Source organism: Sphaerodactylus townsendi, unplaced genomic scaffold (genome assembly GCF_021028975.2).
Source record: "Sphaerodactylus townsendi isolate TG3544 unplaced genomic scaffold, MPM_Stown_v2.3 scaffold_19, whole genome shotgun sequence".
NCBI classification, from domain to species: Eukaryota; Metazoa; Chordata; class Lepidosauria; order Squamata; family Sphaerodactylidae; genus Sphaerodactylus; species Sphaerodactylus townsendi.
In genome coordinates this window covers 2,508,243-2,518,249 of record NW_025950352.1, presented here as the reverse complement: position 1 = coordinate 2,518,249, position 10,007 = coordinate 2,508,243, and the positions used below count along the sequence as shown (strand labels likewise).

The 10,007-nt window shown below is 50.7% G+C and overlaps 1 long non-coding RNA gene across 1 annotated transcript in view; it reads left to right on the top strand.

The window, feature by feature from the left end:
- LOC125425153 overlaps positions 1 to 9,655 on the top strand; it is a 13,736-nt gene extending 4,081 nt beyond the window's left edge. Inside the window, exon 2 of the long non-coding RNA XR_007243321.1 lies at positions 9,583 to 9,655. This is a non-coding gene — a long non-coding RNA (uncharacterized LOC125425153). The remainder of the gene's footprint in view (positions 1 to 9,582) is intronic.
- Positions 9,656 to 10,007: the final 352 nt, after the last annotated feature.

The window sequence follows — 10,007 nt, the reverse complement described above, 5'->3', positions numbered from 1 at the left end:
ACAAAGGTCACTTTAGAGTACAGATATTATCAGCAAGGGGTCGCCAAACGGCCGCCGGATTAGTTCGAGACCAGCGAGCAGGCGGCGTGTGATTAGGTGCCTCACCGACCAAGGACGGGAACAAGAGCAGACAGCCTGGCCCCGTTAATCGAGATCCTCTTGGGAAGGTGGTGGTCAAACGGGGCTTGTAGACGGGTAAGGGAAGAACGAGCTGGATCTGTCATCGTTGGCGAGGGCTGGGAGGTTGCACAGTTTTTCGTGGCTCTCCTTTCCTGTTTCCCTTCCCTGTTCCAGCACAGCCACTGCCAGAAGGGGGCCAAGCCCTGGCCCCTCCCCCAAAGACTTTCTCTCCCCCCACCTTGGATGCCCTAGATATGGGCCAGTTACACTGTGTAGGTCTCACGAACGAGTGTGGGTTTGCGGAGCTGACCAGCGTGGTCTCCGGGAAGGTATCTTGCCCGAAACCGTGTACCGAACCGTGAACGGCAAAAAGCCAAGCTCGCCTGTCCTAGTTACTCCCGAAAAGGCTGGTTAAATGTTGGGTGCGTTTACTCTAGGGGTGGCATGGGAAAAGCAGGTGTCCTCTTTCAGCCAGGCGGGCCCAAGATTTTGCTCTCCAGATGACGGGCGGAATTGGCATGAGATTTTATTGCACCGCATGTAGCTTTCCATTCCCCCCCACCCACCCCCCCCAGGACTTCTCTCCTGCTTTCTGGTTTGTCATTTGCTAAATGCTGGATCTGGTGCAAGACGTGTTCCCACGCAGACCGACGTTGGAGATGGGCCAAACGCCCACGAACTTGCAGGACTACTGTGGCTCCTGCATTTATTCCATGTACGCCAACGTTTCCCCGGTAGCTCCTATTTCCCCTTTGCTCGTTCTCAGCGAGAGACCTGGAATCTGTGTGTGTTGCTCCCCCTTTGGGTTGGGAGTGTGACAATCCTAATAATTTGAAAAGGAGGGGGGGAGAAGACATCTCCACCCCTTTACCACTGAAAAGCCCATTAGGAAGCAGTAGGTATTTTAGGGAGGGGGGGGGGCAGGATGGGACCGAAAGCTATCTCTGTTAAGAACCGCTTTCCGTTTCATCAGTGAATCTCAAAGTATCTGCATTTGCCAACTTGCCAGTCAAAACGCATTACGGTATTTCCTCCCTTCCCTTTTTCTCAAAGCCGGCCTGTCCCGTTTATTTTTTTCCAGATTATTTACTATTGCTGAGACCAAAAGATGAAAGGGTCGGTTTTGCTAGAAAATAGATCTTCGCCCTGCCCCCTTTTTTATTTTTTTCTCCTTCCGGGGAAATGGTGCGCAGGGAGGAAGGCTATATCTTATTGTCGCCCGATCTTTGAAGTGCTTGGAACTGCCACTAGCCCAGACCGCGTGGGAGCAATTCTGCCTCACCCTCCGCCCCCACGTCGGCACAGGGGAAAGCAAAATCTTGTTTCATGTGTATATAAGTCAAGAAGGGCGGCTTTAAAAGATTTGTTTGGCCAGAATCAGGAGAAGGCTTGCAGTTCCGGTATCCTTAGATGGCAAGATCACCCTCATTCCATAGAAACTTAGCTTCTAGAGCAGGGGTGTCCAACTCTGGCGCTCCAGGTGTTCATGGACTACAATTCCCATCAGCCCCTGTTGGCATGGCCAGTTGGGGCTGATGGGGATTGTAGCCCACGAATATCAGCAGGGGCTGATGGGAATTGTAGCCCATGAACATCTGAAGTGCCAGAGTTGGATTACCTCTACTCTAGAAAGACATAGGTGTTAAACTCACGGCCTTCCAGATGGTCGTGTACCACACTTCCCATCAGCCCTTGCCAGTATAGCCGATGCTTGTGTTGGGAGGGACTAATGGGAATTGTAGTTCATGAACATCTGGAGGGCCGTGAGTTTGACACCTGTGCTCTAGAGGGTCGCAGAATCCCTTTATTCAGCCCCCCCCCCCGTTCTTTTTGTCCTTGGAAACCCACCTGTTCCTTCGTGTCCGCCAAAATCCTCCTTCAAAACTGGGCACAGGCAAAGAAAGGTAGACGAGAGGGACATCTCTCCATCACTCCTGTCTTGGCGGGATGAGTCCCGTTCTTCTATATGGCCTGGAAAGGTGGACGGGGCCTCCCTCTTCTCGTCGGAAGAGGAGACGTTCGGGGTCTGCTTCGCTACCCTGGCAGACAAGCGACCAGGTCTCATGGATCGTCTGCTAACTTAGGCTTTTTCCTCCAGCAGTAGTTGGAAACCACACCCCCTCTGGTGGACTACACCTGTGGGATCCGACCCGTTTCTTTTCATCGGGCTGGGACAGGAGAAAGACAATAGAGCAGATTTGGGGAGTGGGGAAGGCCAGAACCTGTGCTGGGGCATTGTTTTCCTGCTGGCCCACTGTGGGGGACCCCCCTCCGCACCATAGATGTGTCAAAAGATCAGAGCCTCCCTTTAGCGTTTGGCTCTGGCCATTCTCTGCTAGGCCTTTTGCAGCCTCTTGCCAACATTTCCCATCACTGCGGATGGCGGATTGATTCTTAAGCAGAGCTTTCCTGTGTGTCATTGTCTGTGTGTGAGCCAGACCGGTGGGAGGCGGCCTTTCACCTTGGATTCTGGTCGCGCCAATGGGCCAAAGGGTGACCGCAAAGATAGTGCCTTGTATTCCTGCAGGACCTGCCAAGACCACCGGTCGCTTCTTCACCTTGGTCATCCCTTCTTTCTTTCAAATAGTCTCTCCAGTGTGGATTGACGGGGCTGATTGCTTGGCCACAGGCCCAATGGTTACAGATAACCTTGATAGCTTTGGGGTTCCAAGTTGGTCTTCTGTAGGGGGTCTTCAAACTGTGGCCCCCCAGATGCTCATGGACTACAATTCCCATCAGCACTTGGTCTTGCTGGCAGGGGCTGAGGGGAAATGTAGTCCATGAACATCTGGAGGGCCACAGTTTGAAGACCCCTGGTCATCTTCATTCCTCTTCTGACATCCCTCCTTCCCTTACGGGGCCTGCCAGCATCTGTGTGATTCCATAACTTCAAGATGCTTAGACAGCGGCCCATTTCATGCATGCAGGTGCGTTGCAGCTTTAGGACAGGCACGACTCGGTCTAACTCATGGCTGCAGGAAAGGTCCACGTGAAGCCGATTGGCCCGTCAGCGGTCGCAAAGAAATGCAGCCTCTGTGTCAAGCAGAAGGCCCAAGTGGTTCTTGTAAATGTAATTTTTGGGAAGGAAGAATTGCAGGGGAAGTGAATTGACCGGCATCGGAGAAGCTGGCGGTGAGAATATTTGGAGGCAGCATTACTGACCGTGAGTGGAGGCGGGAGTCAACCAAGACTTAGTAGGAAGACCGGAAAGGCGTGTTATTGGGACAGTCCATGCATTGCCCCAACTGGGTGCTGTTGTATCAACCGTCTTCCAATCAGATATTTTCTACCGATCGATACAAGCTGGCTAGCATCCTGCTGTTAGTCTCAGAGATGGTCGCTCCCAAGGGCTTGGCTCTGAGAGTTGGGGTTATGCAACAGATTCAGAATGATACTCTGAACCAACGGCCCCACCCAGGGGCAGAGCGAGGGGGGAACGACGCCCGGGGCACGTGTGTGCCCTGCGCCCCTGCCACGCCTCGCCAACCCCCCCACACTGGCGTGCACCCGGGGCAAGACGTCCCACCCTTCCCCCTGGGTGCTACGCCACTGCCTCCCCCCCCCCAAAACTGGCAGGCAGTGAAGCCTTTCTCATTGTGCCCCACGGTGTTGGCAGCTACAAAGTGTTGAAGTTGCCTTTAACCGGATGAGCGTGACGTGTGCGTAGCCACTGTCAGGGCCCTGTTTATTGGCAAAGAGACCGAATCGTAGGTTTCCAAACTGCGTTCGCAGGATATTCGAGTTTTGGCTGAAAGTCAGCAAGGATTCCTGGATGAGAAAATTGGCCGTGGTGGACACGTGTCCCTCAAAGAAGGCTCTTTCCATTCTATGGACCAACAACGCAGAGCGTTGGTACCATGCGAGGAGCACTCTGGGTTGCTAGTGGACTTAGCACACCGGGCCAGCTTTATGTTTGAAATGAGGGCACCTTAAAGCATACTTTTGAATCTACCGCAGTGTAAATGGGACAATTTTCCAGAAGAATTTGCTTCCTAGATAGCTGGGAGTTGGGGATTGGATGTGTGTGACGGACCCCACTACCCAAACCCAAATACCTTTTATTGGCATTGTAAAAAGCTTATTATAATCCCAGTACCCCTTTTAGAGCATCCCCCCCCCGCCTTGCAGGATTCAGCTGTCTGGTAGGGTCGGGCCCGTACGGACCCACGGCAGCGTTTGAGCCTCGCCCCGAGCCAGTAAAAATTTATACAGAGATATACGACAGAAGTGTTCCCTTATAAATTTGCTAACAACATAGTTTTAATCCAGAGGTGTATATATCTTATTACCCATCGTCGGAGCTTTTGATTTGTATGGGGGAAAAAAATGTTCTAATCTTGATTTTGCTATTTATTTTGTTGCCTCGCTGAGTTTGATTCCTGAAATATATTTATTCCCTTCCGGTCACCGAGAGAGCTTTCTAATCCGGTAACACGCGGCTCGTGCAGCACTCGAGAACGGCGGCTGATGTTTCTTCAGGCAGAAGCGTTTTAACTGCAAGCAGTTGTTTTTTTAAAGACAAAAGGTTTTCATTCCAGTATGGCTGACAAATGAATGGTGGCGAAAAACCGACTAGATTAAATTTCATTTCCGTTCCCTTTATCTGGCTGACTGTCTGAATTCTCCTCCCTCGCCCTTTCTCTTCCTACACGCAAATCTTGGTTCTTTAATTTCCAAATGTCGCTTTCTATAAAATTAAATTAGTGGATTACGGGAGCCCAAGGCTTTGAATCCACCGGGTGCTGTGGCCGTGTTGCCGTGGTCTGGTCGTTTTTGCTCTCGCCTGCATCTGTGGCTGACATCTTCAGAGGCATTTCACGGTAAGAAGTGTTTCTGTCTGTGGCACAGTGTGGAATGATATCCAGACCACGGCCACACAGCCTGGAAAATCCACGGCAGCCAAACCCAAGGACTGATGAGTAACCCATTTGTGCCCTAGACCAGTGGTGGCGAGCCTGTGGCACTCCAGATGTTCGTGGGCTACAATTCCCATCAGCCCCTGCCAGCTTGGCCAATTGGGGCTGATGGGAATTGTAGTCCATGAACATCTGGAGTGCCAAAGGTTCACCACCATGGATGTAGTTGGAAAAGAAGGGGTTAAGCGTGACAGAAAAGAGTTCATTATGGACCACGAATGAGCAAATAACTTAGTCTAATCAAGTGCCTTAACACCCTCGTGGGCTGTTGCTGACCAAGCTAAAACCTGAGCCCTTCACACCTGCAATTTCAGTTTCTTTTCAAGTAGTGCAGCGTGCATGGTTTTCAGAACAAAGTCATTCAAATCAGCCTCTTTCTTTTTTGCTTGCTTGCTTATTCTTGCAAATTGACCCTCCAGTTCCAAACGCATGACAAATTTAAACTAGGAAGCTGTTGCTTAACGATAAAAAAATGCCCTGTTTCGAGAAGGGTTTCGCTGCAAATAAATAGCTTTGATCCAGAGCGTAAAAAGAAATCCTGGAATGGAGACGTGTAGGGAATCGCGAGTCCAACGCGGGAGAAACGGGACTCGGTGTTGTGGCAAAGAGGTTCTTAACGCGGAGGGCCCCTTTATTCTCACCGTGGCCATCCGCCACCTGTGGGGAATTTTGCAAATTAAGTTGGCTGGTGAGTGCAAGCCCCATCTCAAAATGGGGAGCCCCACGGAGGGTCTGAGGCCTGAGGCACGCTTCATTGAACCTGCTGAGGCCTTCAGGGGTAAGGAAAAATTATTTCACTGCAGGGCGAGAAGGCGAGGAACTTACGCTTAGAACAGTGTTGTAAAAACAGAGCGGCTTCCGCCTGGATCCCCTAATGCCGGGGTCTCCAACTCTGGTGCCCCAGATGTTCATGGACTACGATTGGCCATGCTGGCAGGGGCTGATGGGAATCGTGGTCCACGAACATCTGGGGTGCCAGAGTTGGACCCCCCTGCCCTAATGGCTTCAGTGCATCCTCCCCGCCCCCCGGGCTGTTATAGCACCCTCTTCCTTTTCTGCCCCCAAGTCTACAAATGCACCAGCTCTGGGGGCTTGGCTCATTCCAGCCCATCTTTGCAGCTAAAGGTCTGAACAGGAAGAACCCAGCAACTTAAGATGGCCTCCGTTCATCCCAGAAGTGGAAGGAGATTGTTTGGACAGGGAAATCACAGCCAGGGTCTAAAGCAGGGGTCTTCAAACTATGGCCCTCCAGATGTTCGTGGACTACAATTCCCATCAGTCCCTGCCAGCATGGCCAAGTGGTAGGGCTCATGGGAATTGTAGTCTCTGAACATCTGGAGGGCCATAGTTTGAAGACCCCTGGTCTAAAAGGAGCATTTTGAACATTTAACCCTTTGGGCGAGGTCCGTTGAAGACACAAAGTCTGTTTTGCAGCTCAGCCGCCGTACAGAATAAAACGACGGCCCAGCTGAGCCCGTCGCGTCAGATCTAGCTAAGCCGGGTCAGCTTAGTCCAGGTTTGCTGCTCCGAAGAAAGCCCCGGCAAACCACCTCCGAATGACCTCTTCCCTTAAAAGTGCTACGAGGTCATCATAAGTCGGCTGCGATGAGTCAGCGCTTCCGACCACCACAGGAGCCTTCTGTGGACGTGTCAGCTTTTAACCTTGCCCTACTAAACTCTGCAGCCAGGGAGGGGTAACAAATTCCCTTCTTTTTTCTCCATTATGATTTTAAGTATATCATCCCCCCCCAGGCTGGCAAGCATCGTGGCCACCCATTGGCATCAGGGGCAACCTCTATTGAGCCAGGAGCAGAAGACCCAAAAGATTCTGTAGTGGTTATTACAGGTTTACTCCGCTCTGCCCCCAGACTGCCAACTTTCTTCCCAGCAACGGGAAGGATGTATTTGCTTCTTCTCGAGTCTTCCCTACCCTGTTTCCCCGAATATAAGACATCCCCTAAAAATAAGACGTAGTAGAGGTTTTGCTGAAGTGCGAAATATAAGGCATCCCCCGAAAGTAAGACGTAGCAAAGTTTTTGTTTGGAAGCATGCCCGACGAACAGAACACAGAAAAATAAGACATCCCCTGAAAATAAGACATAACGCATCTTTGGGAGCAAAAATTAATATAAGACACTGTCTTATTTTCGGGGAAACACGGTATGTTTAAAATTGCCTTGTCTGTGCTGCAGGAGTATCTGTTTGAAACCAGGAATTAAGCAATTCCTTGTTTGGCAAACACCATACAGTGAGAGCAGGGAAGGAAGGAAGGAAGGAAGGAAGGAAGGAAGAAAGAAAGAAAGAAAGAAAGAAAGAAAGAAAGAAAGAAAGATGTACAAATTCCAGGATTATTCTTGTCCGTTGACCCAGTTAATGCATAAGCAACACTAAGTAACTAAGTTAATGGTTAAATGCATAGTTTCCTCATCCAGTCTTCACTTTAATAGCTCTCGTTCAAATTCTTCTCCATTTTAATGGCAGGCATTAACTGCTCACAGCCTTGCAAGATTACAGAGTCGGAGGCAAAGGTCCCAGGACAAAGTGGTGGGGGAATGCATCCCATAAACATCGAGCTCTGCCCCTCCCGTCCAAAATGGCTGGACTCCTCATCTTAGCTCCCTGCTAACTTGTCGACGCAAGAAATTTGCCTCCCTCAAGGGTTGGCGTGACACCAACGCAGCTCTTCCGTCTTTGATTTAAAAAACCTCGGAAAGTAATTAAACAGTTTTGCCACTGTGGACGACCCTATAAAATGGCATAAAATGAGAGTCGGGGCTGTTTCAATTGGGGCTGCCCCCTCTGAAACAGCGGGCTGCGATTGGCTCTGGTCAGATTTTTTTCCCAAATGGTAAATTTTGTTGTTTTGTTCCCACAAACTGCCAGATGATCGAGCATCCCTCAAACCTACCCCAGGGTACGTGAATCAATTTTTAAAAAGTCAATAGGCTCAGCGTTGGACCTGGGTTTTGACACTCTTGAGCACAGGTGTAACAAACTCGGCTGACCCCTCCAGATGTTACTTGGACTACAGCATCATGCTGTGGCAGGGGATGATGGGAACTATAGTTTTGCATAACATCTGGAGGAAGTCATGAAGTTTGATTTTCACCTGTGCTCTTGAGGATCGAGCTCCTATTTTTTAACGCATGAGGTGGGAGCGTCTCCTAGCTATGGAGCTTCCTCAAGCAAAGAAGGCAGATTTTGTCTCTGAGATGTGTCTTAATAGTAGTGCAGAATCTGGATTTAGGGGGGGGCAGGGGAGGGCTTTCAAATAAGGGACAGTGGCTACACAACTGCTTGGCTATGGGGCAGTCTTGGGCTGCTCTCAGCCCTTGGCACTCTGACCCGATGTCCCCCTTTCCACTGCCAGACTCAGAATTCAGCCTTTGGTATGACACCTTTGCAGACAGTGTGGCAATGTAGTGGTTAAGACCGGTTGAAGAACTGGGTTTGATTCCCCTCTCTCCTCGCGCCATGCAGCAGCAGGACTCTTATCTGGCTGTAACCAAATTCTGCTTCCCTGCTCCTCCACTTTACGAAGCTCGCTGGGTGACGGGGCCAGTCACAGTTCTCTCAGAACTCTTCTTGGTCTCCCACCTGCCTCTACCCAGAGTGTCTGTTGCAGCAGAGATGCGAAAGAAAAGGAGTTTGTAGAGCCCACTTTGAGACTTTTTAAAGGTTGAGTGAAGCCGGGTATACACCCAAGCGCTCTTATCCTAAGGCAAACTGTCACGTTCACGCATACAAGTTTTCCTCACGGCACGTGGTGCACCTCAGTGGCCTTGTGAATAAGGTCTGCACGCCAATCTCAACCCAAGCGGACAGTTTGCAACCCCGGTCAGCACAACCAGTTACAACCGGTTTTTTGGGGATGGAGCCCAAAGGCCGACTTGCGACAAAGAAACCAGCTACGATACAGATGGGCGGGCGAACACACTAGCGTTGGATGAGCCCTGCGATTTAATGGTCATTTAAATTTGCCATCACCCTTTTTCTAGTCTTGTCAAATTGGCTTGTAGCAATCCAGCCCGATGCAGCGATGAACACATCACCCTACAGCAGGGGTGTCCAACTCTGGCGCTTCAGATGTGCATGGACTACAATTCCCATCAGCTCTCTGCTACTCGCAGTGGCCCACCAGGTGCCTTTGGGAGCTCACCTGCAGGATGTGAAAGCAACGGCCTGCTGCTGCTGCTGCTGCTGCTGTCGAGCACCTGGTCTGCTAAGGCATTTGCAATCTCAGATCAAGGAGGATCAAGATTGGGAGCCATAGAGCAGGGGTCTGCAACCTGTGGCTCTCCAGATGTTCATGAACTACAATTCCCACCAGCCCCTGGCAATTAGCCAGGCCAGCAGGGGCAGATGGGAATTGTAGTCCATGCACATCTGAAGCGCCAGAGTTGGACTCCCCTGGTCTACGATCTGGGAAACCCAGGTTTAGATCTGTACGCTGCCACCCAAGGTTGCTGGGTGACGTTGGTCCAGTCACATGCTCTCAGTGTAACCTACACCACAGGGTTGCTGTGAGAATAAAACGGAGAAAGAGAATTACGTTAGCCGCTTTAGTCCCTCACTGAGGAAAAAGGCAGGGTGGGAGAATCAATAAATACCGCCCCCCCCCTCCAAACTAGTAAAGCAGCACCACCCGATTACTAAAAAAGCTTAATCGGAAATCCATTCCAGATACAGACCAGTATCAACTTTTAGGAGAAATGTGAAGCAGAAAGCTGTTTGTAAAATTGCCATCGTTATTATTTTTGGCTGGGATGAAGCGAAAGGCCAGAAACTCGGGGGCGAGCTCCCTTCCCGTTCTAATTCCAAAAAATATTTTCAAATCCCAATCCCCCTTCCTCCTCCCACTCCTCTGGGGTGTTCCCCTTGAGACAACTTTCATCTTCCAGGCGCTTGGGAGTGGGCGAAAGGCAAGAAAGGGGGGAAAGAGGGGGGGGGATGGCCCCGGGTCACTTTTGC